Consider the following 23565-nt stretch of genomic DNA (forward strand, 5'->3'; position numbering starts at 1 on the left):
CCACATCCTACCATCACATTTATGATTACATTTGGTAATATTAAGTTCCTTACAGCACATTAATCAGTCTTCATTGGTAAATGTTGTTGTTTAGTTGCTAAGTCATGTCCATCTCTTTTGCCACCCCATGGACTGTAGGCCACCAGGTTCCTCCATCCATGGGATTTCCCAGGCAAGAATACTGTAGTGGGTTGCCATTTCCTTCTCCAGGGGATCTTCCTGACCCAGGAGTCAAACCTGCATCTCTTGAGTCAACTGTATTGCATGCAGATTCTTTACCACTGAGCCACCTTGAAGCCCTCATTGGCAAATACAGAATAATTAAACACTCAAACTGATTAGCCCTTAAGATAAATATAATGTTTCTAGTGACATCTAACAGTGACATTAGATGAATTGATGTAAACCTACCTCAGAAATCCAAGTCTTCCATTCTGTTGTTGCAGAAATCATTAATTGAGAAGCCAAGCACCACACTTGGAGAGTTGGAGAACTCAGGTTTATTACACTGGCAGGCCCAGAGGAGTTAACACTGAGCCCTGAACAAAGGGGTTACAGAGTTTTTTATAAAACTACTATAGTGGGCAACACTAGCTGCTGATAGGCTGGTTTAAACTAAGGGTTTTCACGCATGTGGGAACAGCAGTCAAGATGGGGAGGGGGATCTCTGACCTTTACGTGGACAGCACAATTAAGCAGGTTTGCAGGGGCTGGGCAATTGTAAAGAGCAGGACAAAGGCGAGTGAGATAAGCTCCAGTTCCTAGTATTGTAAGTCCCCATTTTCTGAGACTATGTGACCTACATGATCCAGACTTTGCAAGGGGCAAGCTGAGTCACAGAGGCAGAATGAGCAGGAGGTTATGTAAAATTTTAACTTTTCTTATTCACTGTAAGATTTTGATCTTTATTGAAACACTTTATAGTGGGTGAAACTAAAATTTTCTGTTCATCCCTTAATGAAAATCTGTTTATTTCATGCCAACCATTCTAAAGCCTTTTAAAACTCATTGATTTATATATATATAGCCTCAACCTCATTCTGTGGGTATAGAAATCCTTATGATTTGCAGTGTTCCCCTAGCCAGAGTTCATTTAAAAGCAAACAGATAAGTTTTTAAAAACATAATTTATCTATAATAGACCATAGCCTGCAGTTTTCATGCTTGTGGTGAAACTGTTTATTTGGAGTATGTACATAAACCCCAGAGTTGGAAATAAAGTACTAGAGTCGTCATTTGACTTTGGGGAAGTCATACAGGTTTATTATTTGAGCAAGGCTATTTGCTTTTTAACTGTGACATTGCTGCTGCTGCTAAGTCGCTTCAGTCTATGCGGTCCAACTCTGTGCGACCCCATAGATGGCAGCCCACCAGACTCCCCCGTCCCTGGGATTCTCCAGGCAAGAACACTGGAGTGGGCTGCCATTTCCTTCTCCAATGCGTGAAAGTGGAAAGTGAAAGTGAAGTTGCTCAGTCATGTCCGACCCTCATTGACCCCATGGACTGCAGCCTTCCAGGCTCCTCCATCCATGGGATTTTCCAGGCAAGAGTATTGGAGTGGGGTGCCATTGCCTTCTCCGAACTGTGACATTGGACCAGTATAAAAAGCTATATTGGCTAAATCTACTGCTTGAATTGATCTGTTTCATCACAGAACTCTTTCAGGCAGCAAACTGGATAACTGCTTATTATTTAAGGAAAATAAAGCAGGTTGTAAAAATGGCAGGTCAAAGGTATTAAAAACAGACACTTCACAAAAGAAGATGTAGGAAGGTATAACAATCACATGAAAAGGTGCTCAACATCATTAGTCACCACAGAAATGGAATTACGACCCAACTGAGATATCAATAGAGTGTTTAAAATAAAAAAGACTGACTGCATCAACTATTGGGAAGGATGTGGAGCAACTGGAATTTCCTTGAACTGCTGGTGGGAGTGTCCAATGATACGACAACTTTGGAGAACTTTTTGTCAATTCCTTATAAAGTTAAAAATCTATCTACTCAAGAATCCCACTCTAATGTATTTTCTCAAATTTGTACAAAAATGTTCACAGCAAATTTATTTATAGAGCCACAAATTTGAAGCAACTCAAATATCCACCAGCAGTAGAGTAGATTATCAACTAACAGTGTATTTATACAATAGAATACTCTTGAGTAATAAAAAGAAAATAAATTGGACCTATGCAACAATATGGATGAATCTCAAAAACATGTTGAATAAGGGGAATTCCCTGGCAGTGCAGTGGTTAGGACTTGGTGCTTTCACTGCCAGCCCAGGATCAATCCCTGGTTAAGGAAATAAGATCCTGAAAGTTGTGCAGCATGGAAAAAAAAAGAAATGTTCAGTAAAATAAATCATTCTGTTGAATTCCACGTAATGAAATTCTAAAACAAGCAAAACTAACCTAGAAGAATAAAAATTAGAAAGTGGTTGGAAGGGATTGGACTGAATGGACGTTGACTAGAAAGAGGCACAAGGAGACTTTCTGGCATGAAGGATATAGTCTATGTCTTGATTTGGGTGGTGGGTGCATGTGTATGTAATTATCAAGACCATTGAACTGTATACTTAAGATTGATATGTTTTATTTTATTTCAGTTATTGTTGTTGTTTAGTTGCTAAGTCATGTTCTGATTCTTTGCGCCCTCATGGACTGCAGCACCCCAGGCTTACCTGTCCTTCTCTATCTCTGAGTTTGCTCAAACTCATGTCCATTGAGTCAGTGATGTTATCCAACCATCTCATTCTCTGTGTCCCCTTCTCCTGCCCTCAATCTTTCCCAGCATCAGAGTCTTTTCCAATGAGTCAGCTTTTCCCATCAGGTGGCCAAAGTATTGGAGCTTCAGCTTCAGCATCAGTCCTTCCAATAAATATTCAGGGTTGATTTCCTTTAGGATTGACTGATTTGATCTCCTTGCTGTCCAAGGGACTCTCAAGAGTCTTCTCCAGCACCATAATTCAAAAATATCAATTTTTTGGTGCTCAGCCTTCTTTATGGTCCAGCTCTCACATCTGTATATGACTACTGGAAAAAGCATAGCTTTGACTATACGCACCTTTGTCAGCAAAGTGATGTCTCTGCTTTTTAATATGCTATCTAGGTTTGTCATAGCTTTTCTTCCAAGGAGCAAGTGTCTTTTAATTTCATGGCTGCAGTCACTGTCCACAGTGATTTTGGAGCCCAAGAAAATAAAATCTGATACTGTTTCCACTTTTCCCCCTTCTGTTTGTCATGAAGTGATCTGTGTGCCATGATCTTAGTTTTTTGAATGTTGTTTTAAGCCAGCCTTTTCACTCTCCTCTGTCACCTTCATCAAGAAGCTCTTTAGTCCTTCTGCTGCTGCTGCTGCTTCATCGATTCAGTCATGTCCAACTCTGTGCGACCCCATAGACTGCAGCCCACCAGGCTCCCCCGTCCCTGGGATTCTCCAGGCAAGAACACTGGAGTGGGTTGCCATTTCCTTCTCCAATGCATGAAAGTGAAAAGTGAAAGTAAAGTCGCTCAGTCGTGTCTGACTCTAGCGACCCCATGAACTGCAGCCTACCAGGCTCCTCTGTCCATGGGATTTTCTAGGCAAAAGTACTGGAGTGGGGTGCCATTGCCTTCTCCTTAGTCCTTCTATTTCTGCTATTAGGGGTCCCCTGGTATCTCAGATGGTAAAGAGTCCACCTGCAATCAGGAGATGAGGTTTCGATCCCTGGGTCTGGAAGATCCCCTGGAGAAGGAAATGGCTACCCATTCCAGTATTCTTGCCTGGAGAATTCCATAGATAGAGGACTTTGGCAGGTGACAGTCCATGGGGTTGCAAAGAGTTGGACACAACTGAGCGACTAATATCAGCTATACTTCAATTTAAAAAATAAGAGCCACTTTCCCTCCCATATCATCCAAGAAAATGTCTGCTCAAACAACCTACATTGCAAAAGATTCTCCTTCAGGCTAAGTCCTTCTAGGACCACATTGCAGCTGTAACCTGATTCCTCTAAATGGATTGATTACCTATTTGATCCTAATAATCCTGTAGCTTAATTCTAGTCTCACTTTGATATTTCAGTAAAGATTATCCTTCTTGCCTCAACTTTTATTTTTATTTCCTGTCTTAGCTTTTCCTTGATCCTTTGACTACAAGTGCTTGTCGGTAAGGCACAATATATATGAAAAAAAAAACTGGTGTCTCTTTTGAGTCTTACTTCTCTAATTTTTTAAAAAATACAGTACAATGGTATGTTTGGCTTTTCTAACTACCAAATTGAAGCAATGTAATTGCTTAAATTAGATTACTGTTTAATACTCAAAAATCTCCTGACAAGAGAGCTGGTGAAACAAGCTGAAATCAACCAGTGCTTGTCTTAACTCACCCTTTATGTATTTGGCCTCAGTCACCAAGGCTAAGCTGACAGATGAATGGCTCTTGGAATACATCTAGGTCACAGTTAAGTCTGCATATGGAGCCAAACATGAGTAGCAGCACTTCCAAATCTCTCAACATTACCATATCGCAGGACCAGAGGTAGTGTCCTTAAGAAGTCTCTCTCATTATACAACCCACCTCCAGCTCCAGAGTCCAAAGCCTCTCCAAATGACAGGACTTAAGAAAAAACTTTTAAAATTGAGGTTTAACACATACATGGTTGTGTGATAGCTAGTCTCATGCCCCTTTCTCAGTCAATACCAATCCCAACCCAGAAGTAACCACTCCACTGAGTTCTATAACTATCAGTTAGTTTTGCACATTCTTGAATTTCATTTAAATGGAATTATACTGAAGCAACTTAACACACACACACACACACACACACAATGCACTCTCCAGTGTCTGGTATCTTTCACTTATCATATTGTTTGTGAGCTTCATCCATGTGGTTGTGATCTCAGCAAGGCAGCAGTCAATGGTGACATGAAGTGAGATCTTAATTCCCTGCCCAGGAATTGAACCTGGGTAGCCTGGGCTTCCCTGGTGGCTCAGATGGTAAAGAATCTGCCTGCAATGCGGGAGACCTGGATTTGATCCCTGGGTCCTGATGATTACCTGGAGTAGGAAATAGCAACCCACTCTAGTATTCTTGCCTAGAGAATCCCCATGGACAGAGGAGCCTGGTGGAGTACAGTCCATGGGGTTGCAAACAGTTGGATACAACAGAGCGACTTAGCACAGCACAACATAGCCTGGATGAGAACCAGGAATCTTAGCCACCAGAACAGCAAGAGCTAGAGACGAGAAGCTAATTTTCCGTGGATCTTTGCCTTCAGTGAAAAATGCATTTATCACAGAGGCAGAAACTGTAAAGGCAGGTATCAAGTTTGTTATTAAAGACACAGTATAACAACAAGTGGGAGAGCACATAGAGAAATAGTCTGTAGTTAAGCAGGAGCAAGGCAGAGATGCACACCTGGAGAGAAAGGGTGTGGGTGTCCCCGCCTTGTGAGAAGGAGCACAGTAAAGAGGCAGCTAAGTCATTTATATAAGGCAGTTTTTCCAGGTCTTTGTCTTCCTTCAGGTCAATTATCTGGTTTCTTTTTCCACACCTGACCTATCCTGGGACCTTTCCCCTGGGTGCACACACATCCCTCAGTCAAGATGGAAGTGAAGGCTTCCGGAAGGAACAAGACTCATTATGGCCTGGAGTTATCCCTTAACTTTTGACCCACAAGGAGCCTTTCTGTGCGTGTGTAGTGTCTCCCTTGTCCCAAGAGAAGGGGGAGTGGAGATCCCTTAATCCTTTACTCAAACAGGATTTTGCCCCTCTTTGTCCTTGCCGTGAATATTGCCTTGACTATCACCATGACTATTACCTTAAGGTGTTAACAAGAAACAAATACTGACTATTTACCCTGTTTCTGTTGTTTCTTCCATTTTAGAGGTCAAGCAGGAGGCTGACTGTAAATGCCTTAACTGGAGCCCATCTATCTCTTGTCTCAGGAAATGCTAACAGTTGTAAGTATCCAGCCTGAAGCCCACTTCTTTGTGCCCCAAGAAATGCAAATAGGAGGCCAGATGTAAATATCTAACCTAGAGCCTATCTATCTCCTCCATCAGTTGGGGTTAGCAGGAATTTGTTCTTTGTTCTTTTTTTTTTGCTGTATAGTTTTCCATTTGTATGAATACACCATACTTTGTTTATCCATTATATTGTTAATGGACATTTGGGTTGTTTCCAATTTTTGGCTATTATGAATAGAGCTGTTTTAAATATCCTTGAATAAGCCTTTCTACAGATGGCTAACAAACACATGAAAAGATGCTCAACATCACTCATTATCAGAGAAATGCAAATCAAAACCATAATGAGGTACCATCTCACGCCCGTCAGAATGGCTGCTATCAGAAAGTCTACAAACAATAAATGCTGGAGAGGGTGTGGAGAGAAAGGAACCCTCTTACACTGTTGGTGGGAATGCAAACTAGTACAGCCACTATGGAGAACAGTGTGGAGATTCCTTAAAAAACTGGAGATAGAACTGCCATATGACCCGGCAATCCCACTGCTGGGCATACACACCAAGGAAATCAGAATTGAAATAGTTGCACGTACCCCAGTGTTCATCACAGCACTGTTTACAATAGCCAGGACATGGAAGCAACCTAGATGTCCATCAGCAGATGAATGGATAAGAAAGCTGTGGTACATATACACAATGGAGTATTACTCAGCCATTAAAAAGAATACATTTGAATCAGTTCTAATGAGGTGGAGGAAACTGGAGCCTATTATACAGAGTGAAGTAAGCCAGAAAGAAAAACACCAATACAGTATTTTAACACAATTTAGAAAGATGGTAATGATGACCCTATATGCGAGACAGCAAAAGAGACACAGATGTAAAGAACAGACTTTTAGACTCTGTGGGAGAAGGTGAGGGTGGGATGATTTGAGAGACTAGCATTGAAACATGTATATTATCATATGTGAAATAGATCGCCAGCCCAGGTTTGATGGATGAGACAGGGTGCTCAGGGCTGGTGCACTGGGATGACCCTGAGGGATGGGATGGGGAGGGAAGTGGGGTGGGGGGTTCAGGATGGGGAACACATGTACACCCATGGCTGATTCATGTGAATGTATGGCAAAACCCACTACAATATTGTAAAGTAATTAGCCTCCAATTAACATAAATAAATTAATTTTAAAAATAAATAAAATTTACTAATTTATAAAAAATAAAAAAATAAATATTCTTGTATAAGCCTTTTGGTAGCCCTATGCACCATTTTTCTTGGCTTTATATCTGGCAATGGGATTGTTGAGTCATGGGATGACATATGTTTAACTTTTGTAGATAATGCCAAATAGACTGAATATTATGTGAATAAATTTCTTATTTAGTGTAATGAATGATAAATGGTACATCTATCCATCCATCATGTGCTCAGTTGTGTCTGACTCTTTGTGACCTTACAGACTGTAGCCCACCAGTCTCCTCTGTCCATGAGATCTCCGAGGCAAGAATACTGGAGTGGGGTGTCATTTTGTCCTCCAGGGGATCTTCCTGACCCAGGAATCGAATCCATGTCTCCTGTGTCTCCTGCATTGCAGGTGGATTCTTTACCACTTGAGCCATCAGAGAAACCCCCAAATGGTACATCAGGGACATTTAAATAAGAGGCCCCCCTGCTTCCTTGTTTTTCTCCCCGACTTGACTTAAATCTCCATGAGAAGAACATGAATCATGTTTATTGCCTTCATGTAGTATAGTGTCCACTGTAGTAGGAGCATAGTACCTATTTTGGGGGAAAAAAAAAAAAAGAATAAGATGTTACAGTTTAACACTGAGCAACATACCCTTAAGAATGGTTTTTAGGTATTTTGGTGAATCAGTGGAAGAGGAAAAGATTAATTTTTTTTGGAAACTCCCCAAAGAATTCTTTATAATCACTCATCTGTAGCCATGTGGATAGAGATTTCATAAACTTTCTACTAGATTTTCAGTCAAAATGATAAAATTCTTACACTATAGGACTCTTTAATCTGGGGGTTGTGGATGGGTTTTTTGAGGGCCTGAAATTGAATAGAAAAATCTGTGTGCTATTAGATATGTCACTCAGAAGTCTTGGCTACAAGTGAAGCCCAAATAGGACTGACAAATAACAAAGGGGATTTGATGGCAGGGTCTTGGTTTGGCTCATGAAGTTCAAGAAAGACGTGCATAACCATGCTGCAGAAGGGCACAACCAGGGAAGCTCAGAGTCTGGGGCCACAATCCATGCCAGCACAGAGATGCTTCACGTCCTCTGGCTTGAAGGCATCTGACTGGCAGAACCCAAAGCACATCTGAAATTCTAGCTTCAGGTGAATCTAGAAAATGTAGTTTTTAGCTTTTCAGTTTCTACAGACCATTCTAATTCTACAGAATCCTAAAAGAATGTTGTACTAGTTTGTAGGATTTTTTTTTCTTTAAGACCCCAGGCATGGTGTCAAAATCTTTCTCAACCCAGCATTGTGTTCCCAGTGGCACTAACTTAGATCTACAGTTGTCATCCATGTACCATATCATGTTGCTCCCAGACCTCTAATGCAAAGCTCATACTTTTATTAAGGAAAAAAATATGTAAAACTTTGGAATAGGCAAAACAATGGCTGTGTTCCCTTTTAATATATTGAAGCACTGTTTATAGCATGATTTCCTATAATGGATAACATAACTGTGTCCCAGAAAGGCAAACCACAAACTTGCAACAAACCCTGCTTAAACTCAAATTGTTTTAACATCAGCCCATTCAGATCCATGTGTTCCAAGGTTCAGCCACCTGTGTGGTTTACAAATTCTGACGCATGTTCATTCCCTGCCTAAACCAGCCTTAGAACCATCTGAGCCCAGCCCCAAAGCTCTACACTGTATGTTTGTAGCTTCTCTAACTTCCTTCTTTTAAGTCACTACTGAGACTTTGTGAACTTGGGGCACTTGCTTACTCAGCAAGTTTAATAAACCTGCTTTATCTGACCAAGGTGTGGCTCTAGTGGTCTTTGTGGGAGCTTTGACAAATTCTATACACATCATATTGCTGTACAGTGTCAGTGACAAAAATAATAAATTTAGTGACAAGTTTGATGTCCTTTATTTAAGGGAAAATGATCCATGGACTGGGGGAGTACAGCACCTCATAAGCAGTGGAGCACACTTCCCAAGGGATTTAGGCAAGAGCAAATTTTAGATAGCAGTAGAGGCAGCAGTGCAGAAACAGGGGCATTGTTGGCTAGGCACTCAGGGATTTCCTAGTAAGGTTACCACATCCTGTTTTCTAAGGTAAGATGAACTAGCTAAATCTGAGCTGGAGGACTGTGGTTAGTGTATATTAGGTTTCCTAGGCAGTGAAGTGCTTTCCTCAAGTGCAGGCTGACTTAGGTTGAGATTTGTGATGTGAGTTGGGCCATTGGAGCAGCCTCCACTGAGGGAGGAAAGGAACAGGCCAAGCTGACTCCATCTTGAAAAAGAAGGAAATTCCATCTTGCACTTTCAGTGAACTTTGAACTATGTGCCTGGTAGCCATGGGGATAACATACCTACGGCCAAACTGGCCTCCCAGACTGATAAACACCAGATTCCATACCAAGCTTTCCTGTCACCAAAAAGAATGTAATAATCCCCTATGTAGTCAATCACCTTTGTAATCTTTATGGCACCCATGGTGTAGGCTACAGTGTGTAACCGGCTGACCTTCTGATTATGAATCATGGCTGTAACCTGATTGTATCTCCCTTTAACACTTTCCAGGCTAGGTTTAAGGAATCTGGGGATGTGGGCTTGAGCAGTACACTTAAGGTATATAAGGTTTTCACAAAAGTTGTTCGGGGTCCTTGGCTAAGAGGAGACTCTGCCTTGGGCCTGCCAGTGTAATAAACCGTACTCCACTATCTGCATTGTCCTTCTGAGTGAGTTTGTTTCCCGGAACGCATGGCTACAACACCATTACATGGGTCCCAATTCAAATTTCCTTTATCAATAGAAAACGAACAGTGGGAGAAAAAGACAAAACAAGAACATCCCTCAAATACAGCTTGAAGGTTCCAATTAGCATAGACTTTGTAAAAATTAAGCAGAAACCTCAGTTAAATGGAGTCAGGAGGCCAGAAGAGGGAACTCTTATGCACATATCAGTCAATATCAATACAGATCCCAACAGGAAGAGACATATTTAGCATTTCCAGCAAGAAATGACAGTCCTACCAAGTGCAGGGGGAAGAAAGATTTTCTTCTTGCCTGGCAACATCTCAGCCAAAGATAGACTGTAACAGCTCAGCCAATGAAAATCCACTATACTTCAAACTCTCAGTTTCCTTTATTGGACTTTTATTATTATTTTTTAAATAATAGCTCCTCCCAATTTCCCCTTCTCCTTATAAAAGAGTTTTTTCTCCTTTGCTTTACCAGACTTGCCTGTGGTTTACCATATTTATATGTCCCAGACTGCAGTTCTTTCCTGTTCCCAAATAAACCTATCTTGCTAGTAAATAACTGGCTGTTTTATTGTTTTAGGTTAACAACTTCTTGCATTTAGTAATAAATCAACAGGAGTAGCCACCATCCTTAATTTGAGAATAGTCATCTGCTTATATTGGCAGTAGATCCAAATCATGGTTGATTGGTAGAAACTGATACAGAAGGAAAACACTGGGCAAGTATTGAAGGAAGTTTCTCTCCAAACAAACTACCCTGTACTTGCCAGAAAGCATGGGATGATTTTTCTGGTCCTATTTCTCTGCAACGTTTGACAGTATTGATCACGTCCTCCTTAAAATTCCTCTGTAGACTTCCATGACTCTATGCTTTCCTGATCATCTTTCATCCTTTCTGATAATTCTTTCTTAGTTCTAGAGGAACAGGAAGATCAAGCAAGATAAGGACTAAGAAATGGCCACTGAGTAGTAGTTATGATGTCATCCAAAATTTTAAGAAAAGCAGTGGAGTGGAGGAAACAGGACAGATAGCCAAGAGCAAAAGAAACAGAGAGACTCTGGGCCTCCATTTCAAAAAGTGTGGAGGTTTACTGCCTTTGCTTGCTTGCTTGCTTTTTCCTCTTCCTTGTCTACTTTATTAATGCAGTTCTCCAAGCAGTTGGTATACATTTGCCATGCACAGGTGCTATTCCCAGAGCTGCTGAAATGCGGTGATGTCAAGAACTCTCCCAGTCGGCCAGGAGGAGGCATCTAAGATGAGATGCCAAGCACAGCGGGAATCACAGAAACTGTTGAATGCCCCAGGCATCCCCAGGTTACCTGGAGAGATTTGTTTATAAAATTTGAGAGACTTTAACATATTTATGTAGGAAGATAAAAGCTAGAGATATGTACTTTCAAGCTGGTACTTTATAAAATTGAACCTCACCACATTAAGCCAGAGGCATCTATTGTCTAGAAGATCCTAAAGGTTATGACAGCAGGAATGCAAAGACAAACTCTAGCTTCTAATCACCAAAATAGGCTCTGAAACCCAATTCAGAGGTTGTGGTTCAGAATGAAACCCTTATTCCTATACAGTTTACTACCTATATTAACATGCCTTTACTATTTGGATGTCTTTATCAGGATGACTTAACTCTCCCAGGAACTCTTGCCTAGAAAGATAAAAATGTAAATACCTTTATTGTTCTGTTCAGTCAGACTAACCAACATGTCGATAGATAGCATCAAACAGCTCTTTGTTTTCTAAGACTTGATGGAAACACTTCATTGTGTCCTTCTAGCTTAAACTAGGAGAAGGCAATGGCACCCCACTCCAGTACTCTTGCCTGGAAAATCCCATGGGCTGAGGAGCCTGGTGAGCTGCAGTCCATGGGGTCTCAAAGAGTCGGACACGACTGAGCGACTTCACTTTCACTTTTCACTTTCATCCATTGGAGAAGGCAATGGCAACCCACTCCAGTGTTCTTGCCTGGAGAATCCCAGGGACGGGGGAGCCTGGTGGGCTGCTGTCTGTGGGGTCGCACAGAGTCGGACACGACTGAAGTGACTTAGCAGCAGCAGCCTAAACTACACTTATCATATCACACCAAGTTCTGATCCTTAATCCTCATCAAGCCCCCGGAACAAAAGACCAGCCTTAAACCAGAACTGTCAAAACATCTCATAAATATTCCCCAATTTCTCTATGCCCTGTCGACTTAAAAAAATAAAAGAGAGTTGTGAGTTAAGTTTTATTTGAGGCAGCACAGGAGACAGCACCTCAAATTGTTGTTCAGTTGCTCTGTTGTGTCCCAACTCTTTGCAACCCAATAGATTACAGCACATCAGGCTTTCCTGTCCTTTACTGTCTCCTGGAGTTTGCTCAAACCCATGTCCACTCAACTAAAAATATAGTCACAACCTGAAAATAGAGTTATTTTATTTGGTGGGAATGTTTAGGATTCTCAGCCCAGGAGACAGCATCTCAGTAGCTCTGAGAAAACTGCTTTAAGGAGGCAGGAGAGGAAGTTAGGCTATATACAAGTTAGCAACAAAGGGAGCAAACAGTCTGAACATCAAAGATCAGGTATCAAGTTAAGAAATTTAGCATTCTGTGTATGGGAAGATCAAGCCTCTGGGCTCAATGAGTTCATTCCTTTCATAGGCACCTCAGCTATCGGGGCCAATCCTGTCTCTGTTCACCTTGCTTCTTGCACTCCCCCAGCTCCTCAGCAAGCACGGTGGGGAATGGCAGCAGCCACTGGATCGCTGTTTAGGGAGCCCTCATTCACATTGGGAGGCCAGAAATTGCTGATGGCTGTGACATTTCTTGTTTGTTAATATGGCAGGAGATATTTTCATTCCACACAATGATGCCATCCAACCATCTCATCCTCTGTTGTCCCCTTCTCCTCATGCCCTCAATCTTTCCTGTCATGGTCTGTGTGCAGGTTGGAAAAGAATTTCCAGACATGAGGCAGCATGAGAGGAGAATAGTTTATTACAGTGGGAGACGCCATTAGAACAGTGGGCTGGCTCAAGAGACAACTGATGTTGAATGGGAATCCTTGCTCCATTTTTATATCCAGGGTACATGGAGCAGGATAGTGGTCTTGTGGGTCATTTGCTGATTGGATGAGGCACGTATACTGGGTGTGGGAAGAGAAAGGCAAATACCTTCTTCCTATGGGGTAAGAGGGGAGACAGGTTATACTGCTCAGGAGGACTTGAAATTCGTTAATAGCTACAACATGGAGGGGGAGTGGGAAGGACAATAAGGGTCTGTTTTTTTCCATTCCTGCATTCCAAGGCCCTCCTTGTTTTTTTTTTTTTTTCCCTGTTCTTTCATCCTTGGGACACCACATTCCTCCCTCTATTTTTAGGGCTGTTGGGAACATCCCCTGGAGAAGGGAAAGGATACCCACTCCAGTATTCTGGCCTGGAGAATTTCATGGACTGTATAGTCCATGGGGTTGCAAAGAGTTAGACACGACTGAGCGACTTTCACTTTTCTTTGGACCCTTTTGATACCCTGCTCATGTCTGACTATCTACCTATTTCCCTTCTCAGGTACTTGGGAACCCAGTCTCAAGGGAAAAGGGGCAATGACCAATCTGGCTTCTTCAGGCTGTACAGGGGCATCGTTGGGCTCGGGGAAACCTTTGTTCCTTTGTCTGCTCTCTGTCAGAGTGCATTTACAGAGGGAGAAAAGAGTCCATGGAATGATAAGGCAGCTTGTTTCAGCATTTTCTGGATGTTGGCCAGAGGATATTCTTGTCATACTACCACTTGGAGATTTGTTGTATTCTAGAAAAAGCAAACTTAACAAGAAACTTAAAGGAATATGGCCCAAAGATTAATAGTAGAAAAGCTGCTGAGGGGCTAGCCAGGAGAATTAGGACCAAACATTGGTTCATGATGTTAGTGTTTCTCTAAGGATGAGAAGATGCAAGAATTTGGACTTATAAAAATCTTTACCTAAAAACATCTGACTATCTGAATGCCTGTTCTTCTGGGTTTTCCCCAGAGCACAGAGTGCCTTATTTCTGATCTCCACCCTTGCACTCCTTTCAGGGGATGTTGAAGATCAGCAGATTGCAATGGTCATTATTTAGTCTTTGTAGAGGCAGCTGACAAATGCCAATTTCCAGTCAGCAGGGCCCCTTCATAGCCACATATTTGACCATACTTTGGGGGCATTTCATGGCCATTGTGACCTGTGGTGCTGGGAAGGCTTATTCCCAGGTCTAGCGAAGATTCCACTGATAGGCCACTCAGTGTGCTGTTACTAGACCAGGCCTTGCGAATAGCAAAAGTCTCTGGACCATACCTATCTTACTAGCCTCTTGCTCCAGGAAAATATTCCCTCTTGTTGCTTCTTCCCATATCTAGAGTTACATTATTACAATCATTGATGTCATATGGAATTGCATATCAGCATTTTATCACAGGCTCAGCTACACATTTGGTAGCATAAGAAATAATCTTCTGAAACAAGTGACATAGAAAATAATATAGCTAGCAACTATTAGTAAGATCATAAGTAAGAATTTAGTCAATAAGTATCATTAGGTATAGCCCTCTATACCCCAGATCATCTGACTTAGTTAACCAATTATCATTTCAGTTTAGTTCAGTTGTTCGGTCGAGTCTGATACTTTGCAACCCCATGGACTGCAGCAGGCCAGGCCTCCCTGTCCATCACCAGCTCCTGGAGTCTATACAAACACATGTCTATTGAGTTGGTGATGCCATCCAATCATCTCATCCTCTGTCATCCCCATCTCCTCCCGCCTTCGATCTGTCCCAGCAACAGGGTCTTTTCAAATGAGTCAGTTCTTTTTCAGGTGGTCAAAGTATTGGAGCCTCAGCTTCAGCATCAGTCCTTCCAATGAATATTCAGGACTGATTTCCTTTAGGATGGACTGGTTGGATCTCCTTGCAGTCCAAGGGATTCTCAAGAGTCTTCTCCAACAACAGTTCAAAAGCATCAATTCTTCGGCGCTCAGCTTTCATTATAGTCCAACTCTCACATCCATACACGACTATTGGAAAAACTGTAGCTTTGACTAGACGGACCTTTGTTGGCAAAGTAATATCTCTGCCTTTTAATATGTTGTCTAGGTTGGTCATAGATTTTCTTCCAAGGAGCAAGTGTCTTTTAATTTCATGGCTGAAGTCACTGTCCTCAGTGATTTTGGAGCCTGAGAAAGTAAAGTCTGTCACTGTTTCCCCATCTATTTGCCATGAAGTGATGGGACCAAATGCCATGATCTTCGTTTTCTGAATTTTGAGTTTTAAGCCAACTTTTAAAGCTAGTTTTAGAAAAGGCAGAGAAACCAGAGATCAAATTGCCAACATCCATTGGATCATGGAAAAAGCAAGAGAGTTCCAGAAAAACATCTATTTCTGCTTTATTGACTATGCCAAAGCCTTTGACTGTGTGGATCACAATAAACTGTGGAAAATTCTGAAAGAGATGGGAATACCAGACCACCTGACCTGCCTCTTGAGAAACCTATATGCAGGTCAGGAAGCAACAGTTAGAACTGGACATGGAACAACAGACTGGTTCCAAATAGGAAAAGGAGTACGTCAAGGCTGTATATTGTCACCCTGTTTATTTAACTTATATGCAGAGTACATCATGAGAAATGCTGGGCTGGAGAAAGCACAAGCTGGAATCAAGATTGCCAGGAGAAATATCAATAACCTCAGATATGCAGATGACACCACCCTCAAGCAGAAAGTGAAGAAGAACTAAAGAGCCTCTTGATGAAAGTGAAAGAGGAGAGTGAAAAATTTGGCTTAAAGTGCAACATTCAGAAAACAAAGATCATGGCATCCAGTTTATAAAAATTATAGTCTATAGTCCTCTGGGAGATATAGTCAACGAGAATTAGGTGTTTAGGTTTGTAGTTTGGGATGTGCTCCCGCAAAGAAGCCAGACTTCCTCAGCTAGAATCACTTGGGTTGTATTAGATGAAACCACTGACACCATTATCAAGAGACTTCCACTTGTGGGTCTGCAATTGCTGATTACTCAGAGGTGGTATCTGGCAACTTTTGAGGCAATCCTGTGAAAAAATTTTAAGAATATAGAGTTTGCTGTAGGGAAACAAATGTTAAATGTTTTTAAGTAGTTAAAAATCCTAGATATAAGCAGGTCAGAATATGACAGTAGTTGGCTCGTAGTATATGCACTAAAATTCGTATTGACGAATGTTGAATAAACATAAAAAAGGAAAGGTTTCAGAGAAAGTTTAAAACCTGGGGCTTCCATGGTGGCTCAGTGGTAAAGAATCCACCTGCCAATGCAGGAGACAGGTTTGATCCCTGATCCGAGAAGACCCCACATGCTGCGGACCAACTAAGCCCCTGAGCCACAACTACTGAGCCCATGCCCTAGAGCCCATGCTGTGCAACAAGAGGAGCACCACAATGAGGAGTCTGCAACCAGAGAGCTGCACTTCAAGAAAGCCTGCGCAGGGCGCTCTCCAACATAAATCACAGCAAGGTCTTCTATGATCCACCTCCCAGAGTAACGGAAGTAAAAACAAGGTGAACAGATGGGAACTGGCTGAACTTGAAAGCGCTTTGCACAACGAAGGAAACTAAGCAAGTGAGAGAACAGCCCTCAGAATGGGAGGAAACAGTAGCAAACAAAACAACTGACAATCTCCAAAATATACAAGCAGTTCATGCAGCTCAATACCAGAAAAATGAACAACCCAATCAAACAGTGGGCAGAAGACCTAAACAGACATTTCTCCAAGGGAAGACCTACAGATGGCTAATAAACACATGAAGAGATGCTCAACATTGCTCATTATTAGAGAAATGCAACTCAAAGCCAACATGAGGTATCATCTCACATCAGTCAGAATGGCCATCATCAAAAAGTCTACTAACAATGAATGCTGGATAGGGTGTGAAGAAGGGGGAACCCTCTTGCACTGTTGGAGGGAATGCAAACTGATACAACCACTATGGAGAACAGTATGGAGATTCCTTAGAAAACTAGGAATAAAACTACCATACAACCCAGGACCAGATGCCATGATCTTAGTTGTCTGAGTGTTGAGCTTTAAGCCAACTTTTTCACTCTCCTCTTCACTTTCATCAAGAGGCTTTTTAGTTCCTCTTCACTTTCTGCCATAAGGGTGGTGTCGTTTGCATATCTGAGGTTATTGATATTTCTCCCGGCAATCTTGATTCCAGCTTGTGCTTCTGGTCCCATCACTTCATGGCAAATAGATGGGGAAACAGTGGAAATAGTGTCAGACTTTATTTTTTGGGGCTCCAAAATCACTGCAGATGGTGACTGCAGCCATGAAATTAAAAGACGCTTACTCCTTGGAAGGAAAGTTATGACCAACTTGGATAGCATATTAAAAAGCAGAGACATTACTTTGCCAACAAAGGTCCATCTAGTCAAGGCTATGGTTTTCCCAGTAGTCATGTATGGATGTGAGAGTTGGATGGTGAAGAAAGCTGAGCGCCGAAGAATTGATGCTTTTGAACTGTGGTGTTGGAGAAGACTCTTGAGAGTCCCTTGGACTGCAAGGAGATCGAACCAGTCCATCCTAAAGGAGATCAGTCCTGCGTGTTCATTGGAATGACTGATGCTGAAGCTGAAACTTTAATACTTGGGCCACCTCATGCAAAGAGTTGACTCATTGGAAAAGACCCTAATGCTGGGAAGGATTGGGGGCAGGAGGAGAAGGGGACGACAGAGGATGAGATGGCTGGATGGCATCACTGACTCTATGGGCGTGAGTCTCAGTGAACTCCGGGAGTTGGTGATGGACAGGGAGGCCTGGAGTGCTGCAGTTCATGGGGTTGCAAAGAGTCAGACATGACTGAGCAACTGAACTGAATTGAACTGATGGACTCTAGAAAGATGGTACCTACAATCTGATGTGCAGGGCAGCAAAGGAGCATGCAGGCTAAGTAGCTTCAGTTGTATCCGTCTCTGTGTGACCCTAGGGACAGTAGCCTGCCAGGCTCCTCTGTCCATGGGATTCTCCAGGCAAGAATACTGGAGTGCGTTGCCATCCCCTCCTCCAGGGGAGCTTCCTGACCCAGGGATCATACTTGTATCTCCTATGTCTCCTGCCTTGGCAGGCAGATTCTTTACCACTAACACCACCTGGATCCTACATACAGGGCAGCAAACGAGACACAGAAGTAAAGAACAGACTTTTGTACTCAGTGGGAGAAGGAGAGGGTGGAATGATTTGAAAGAACAGCATTGAGACAGATACATTGCCATATGTAAAATAGATAGCCAGTGGGAGTTTGATGTATGAAGAAGGGCATCCAAAGCAGGTGCTCTGGGACAACCTAGGGGGATGGGGGGGAGGGAGGGGTGTTCAGGATTGGGGGGACACATGTATACCTATGGCTCATTCATGTTGATGTATGGCAGAAACCACCACAATATTGTAGAGTAATTATCCTCCAATTAAAACAAATTTTTAAAAACCTGTGCAGCAACAAAGATCCAGTGCAGTCATAAAAAAATAAATAATATCTTAAAAAATTAAAAACCTAAAATGAAAATAGAAATGTTACAGTTGTTGCTATTAGTTTTACATGACAGTCTTAATGCTTAATTGTACGTTACCCTGTTAAAATAAAAGGATAAAATAAGATTTTATATACAGCGTATAAGTACACTAACTGATTGCACCACTGGAGCTCCTATACACAGCATAAAAATACAGTTAGGTTACAGTTTTATGGATCCATCTGTGGGTGAAATGTTCTGCTTTTGTAAATTACACAGGTAACTGAAGTGTTATTCTTTTTTTTTTTTTTTTTTCTTTTTTTGGCTGCACTGTGGGGCTTTCAGGATCTCACTTCCCTGACCAGCGATTGAACTTGGGGCCACAGCAGTGAAAGCCCAGAATCGTAACCACTAGGTCATCAGGGAATTCCCTGAAATATTATTCTTTTAAAGGGCAAAATAATTTTAACCTGTTTGATGGGGAGATTTTCAGTATTTATTACGTGCTTGGGGATCAGCCAACAAGTTATACTGTGCATCAAAATACATGAGCTTCACGAAAAGGAGCTCCATAAGAGGAAACAGAATTAAGGGGTTAGATATGCAGGGTCTCAGGCCGCTCCCCCACCCCAGACCTGCTGGCTCAGCGTCTTGCATGGTACCAAGACCCCTGGGGATTAGAATGGACCTCACGAGCTGAGAGAAGGAACTGGCAACCCACTCCAGTGTTCTTGCCTGGGAAATTCCATGGACAGAGGAGCCTGGTGGGCTATAGTCCGTGGGGTAGCAGAGTAGGATATGACTGAGCGAGCACGCAGGAGTTGACGGCGCTGCACCAATGCACTGATGCGCTCAGGGCTATAGAACTTTCTGGTGCTTTTTACTCTTCCTGTAGCATCCTCAGCTGACACTGACTTTCTAGTTGCAAGTGCCTCCAGTTGTCACCGTTGCCCACTCCCATTGCCACAGGCCCAAATTAAGAGGATCCAACTTCCCAGGGGGACAATGAATAATCCTGCTGAATCAGATATTTCTCACAGCACATTTCAGAGTGTGCACTCTACCAAGCACAGAAGCAAGGCTTTCTGAGAACCACATTTCATGTTCATGAGCTTTCTCTGAGGTTCTTGGGTGGCATCTAAGGGCTGATGTGCCCACCCTGAAGGCTGGATGATGTGTTTATGCAAATAAACCTAAATAACAAAAATCATTTAAAAGGTAAATAGAGCATCAAACCATACTGTCTTTAAAGCCTATTTTAGGTGCACGGAGTCAATATCACACAAGAATTAACAATATCCGTGTATTTTGCGATTACAGCAGTTGATGGCAAGTAAGTCAAGTCCTCAGGGACGGGGGAGCCTGGTGGACTGCCGTCTGTGGGGTCGCACAGAGTTGGACACGACTGAAGTGACTTAGCAGCAGCAGCAAGTCAAGTCCTCAGATGACCTTGCCAATCTCAGGAGGTTGTATGCTGCTACCATGCACTCGTCACAGTGGCAGAATCTCCTATACGCAGAAGTGCTAACTTACACAAAGTGACAAGTCTCAATGTGTCATATCTGAAAATTAAAAAAGCTTATCTTTTAGGAGATAAAGCAGGTATTTGTCCTCATGGTGCTTTCAGATGCCCCGTTATAACCAAGATGGTTTTGCACAATCAAAATAATGTTACAGTGCTAGAAGCTTCAATAGCACATATACTAAAACCTGAATGATACAGAGATTAGCATGGCCCCTCGCAAGGATGACACACAAATTCGGAGAAGTGTTCCATATTTCTTATAGTTTTGAGCATTAAAAAAAAAATAATATTACGAACAGGATTCACAGAATATTTTTAAAGTTTACCGAAAGAAAATTTAAGATTACATGCAACTTACAATTTTTTACTTGCCTTCTTGACTGCTTTAGGTATGTGCTAAAGCACTGCATGTGCTTCTATAGTTATTTGCTAGGTTGCTCTTTCTGGTAGATTTTCCTACCATTTCAAAGTAAAGATACACATCTTTCAACCCTGAACTCAGGTGGATTCAATTTTAATGATTTATTTTTGAGTTTTAAAAAATATGTGGTAGAAATTTTGATATAGTTAATGTAATTAATTATTTTCATTGGAAGAAGACAGACTATTTTAATGAATGATTAGTTCATGAAAGTATCCAACTATGTTGATAAGAAGAAAATAAAACTACAAAATGCATGTTAAAGTGCCCCCAAAGATGCTTGGAAGACTAGTAAGTCATGGCAGATGACATGTATATTCATGAAGCTTTAATTTCATGCAGTTATGCATTTCTCACAAATCACTTTTGTGATGTGTGAAGATTATGTGATCTTCACACTGAGGGATTTGTTTAGATAAAGCCATTTATGATTTCAGTTGTTAAACTACAATATTTTATAGCATTTATTCAGTGTATCCTGATTTCTTTAAGGTTTAAATGTTACCATTTTTCCTGAAAACTAAAAATTCTCTTCTGGTATAGAGGACCCTGTCAGCTCCTGTTAGAATTGCAACTGCCTTGAGATAGCCTTGAGTTTTAAGAACACATTTTACTTTCACTGTAGACTTCTCAAATTCAGTAACCTGTCCTTCATTATAAAAGATCACTGCAACCCAGTCACTATTTTTTTGTGTGGGGGGTCACTTCACTCAGCTTGTAGGATCTTAGTCCCCCAGCAGGGACTGAACCTGTTCTCTTGGCAATGAAAGCATGGAACCCTAACCACCAGAGAATTCCCTCCACATGGTCCTTTAAATCTGTTGTAGGATTTCCCCCTCCTCCAGTTGTGATGATATATATTGACCCATCTTGTTCTTTTCTGATAACCATGATGAGCAATGACGATACATTTTGCAGGCTAAAGCTAAAACTCAGCAAGAATAACCAGCCCTTCTAAGAATTAAGCCTGTTCTCAACAACGCCTTGAGAGCGGCTGGGGGTGGGTGGGGGGTGCTAATATAGTGCATCCGTGTGTGCTCAGTCGTGTCCCACTCCTTGCGACCCCATATAGACATTGGATCAATTCATAATAATGGAGGGTTTTGGTGACTATGCCTCAAGTATCCACATTATAATCACAATAATAGTCATTAAGACCATACTATTTTCCGCCATTACTGCACTCCAGCAATGCAAAAATCCAGATACAGCAAAATGGCCACATCACTGGACAGTTTTCACTCTGTCATGGCGACTTCCTGCAGAGTATAAATGTGATGTGAGGACTGAGCTGAATCCTATGCCTCTGCCAAATGAGTGTGGCATGAAAATACTATGTTAATGCCACTGTGTGCTTCATTACTCAGATTAACAGAAGACATGCTTATGAAATTAAAGCATGAAAATAGACACTATTCAGAATCTAGACAACACACAAAAGTAACTGCATAACAAGGACACGGGACGGATTCCAGTCCAAATATTACCATGCTGTTATAAACCGGCTAAACCAGTGAGCTACTTAGCCAAGAACAGTGACTCTGCACTCCAGAACCACTTAAGAGCTTTAAAAATGCTGATGCCCAATCCCCACACACAGAGAGAAAAATTTAATTGTCCCAGGGTGGAGTCCTGGGCATAGGATTTTTAGAAACTGTCCGACTCCTTTGGTGGACCGCCACGAATGTAATCAAGAATGAACAAAGAGGCCCCAGGGAAGGTCAGACTTCTTTGGGCAAGACATTCCAGTAGGGGGCGCTCAGCTGATTCCATGTTTCTTAAGGTCCATCCGTGTCCCAAGTGTTACCGATTTTCAGAGAGGCCTTTCTAGCATAGATACTACTCTACTTGTTTTCAAAGTTTTAAAACATTTTCTAAAAGTAACGGGAATTCCCTGATGGTGCAGTAGTTGGGACTCCACTGCAGGGGCAGAGGCTCAATCCCTGAATGGGGAACTAAGGTCTCCCAAACCCTGTAGTGCGGCCGAATAATAATAATAATGATAATAAAATCTACAGTATCTTCAGATTTCAGGTTGAATATGGCAGATTAAATATATCCATTTATCTCTACTCTGTCCACAAAACCCCAATAAATGACAGTAAAGGAATCAAAAGAAAAGATACGTTCTTATTGACAAAACAGGAGAACAGGTAACAGCATCCAAGTGGGGACAAGGACTCTTTAATGCTTCAGAACCCTGGAAAGGCTCAGGAATTCTAAGCTATCTGTGAAGGTTGAGGAAAAATTGATATCCGAGTGGGCATCCAGCCTGTCTGCTACAGTTTAGAACAAAACGAAGAAAGAGCCGTGTAAGCATACTATGAGTTATAGAAGCAAACAGATGAAACTGCTAAGGATTTAAAATGGTTGTTTCTGGGAAGTGGGAACTGGGATGGGGAAAAGAAATCCTGGGTTTTGCTCTTCTGAGAGCCTTGTGTCACTTGGACTTTAAAATTAAATTCTGTAAGCAATTATCCTTCAATTAAAAAGTAAATTTTAAAAATACATAAATTTATTTTTTTAAACAAATGAAAATATTAAGTATATACAAAGCATATATATATATATATATATATATATATATATATATATATATGTTGTTTTTGAAACGCATTTGGGAGTAAAAGATATGCAAATACTGCAGATAAGAATGTAAAATCGTAAAATCTTTCCAGGTGACAGGTGGGTAATATGGATCAAAAATTTCAACGTGTGGAACATTTAGTCCAGCATTTTCACTCTTGGAATTTGTCTTGAGGAAGTAATTGGACAACCACTGCTTCGAGTATAAAATAGAAAAATTGGAAACTATCTACGTGCCCTACACCAGAATTTTGATTTGAACAAGTGATGGCTCCTCCAAACAGTGAAATTATATGCAAATACTTTAAATGATGGATTGCACACGTCCCAGACGCTCACAAATTCTAAAATCCCAAAAACAACAAGAGTGCTGGGCATGTGAAACAGCGAAATGTTGATACAGTGCCGTTGAGTGCGCACCGGTACAGTCTTTGGAGAAAAAGCAAAAGTTGGCATTACATAAATGAAAAGTTAAATATACACGTTGATCAGCAATTCTCATAGGGAGTCTAAAATGACTCCCATGAACTATACACTGCATGGAATTCTCCAGGCCAGAACACTGGAATGGGTAGCTGTTCTCTTCTCCACGGGATCTTCCCGACCCAGGAATCGAACCCAGGTCTCCTGCAG

At 41.6% G+C, this 23565-nt stretch overlaps 1 non-coding gene across 1 annotated transcript; it reads left to right on the plus strand.

Annotated features, from left to right (window-relative positions):
• Positions 1-20076: 20076 nt before the first annotated feature.
• On the plus strand, positions 20077-20183 carry LOC113888257. Its single transcript, XR_003509896.1, has one exon. It is a non-coding gene; the product is annotated as a U6 spliceosomal RNA (small nuclear RNA).
• Positions 20184-23565: the final 3382 nt, after the last annotated feature.

Source organism: Bos indicus x Bos taurus, chromosome X (assembly GCF_003369695.1).
Source record: "Bos indicus x Bos taurus breed Angus x Brahman F1 hybrid chromosome X, Bos_hybrid_MaternalHap_v2.0, whole genome shotgun sequence".
Classification (NCBI taxonomy): Eukaryota; Metazoa; Chordata; class Mammalia; order Artiodactyla; family Bovidae; genus Bos; species Bos indicus x Bos taurus.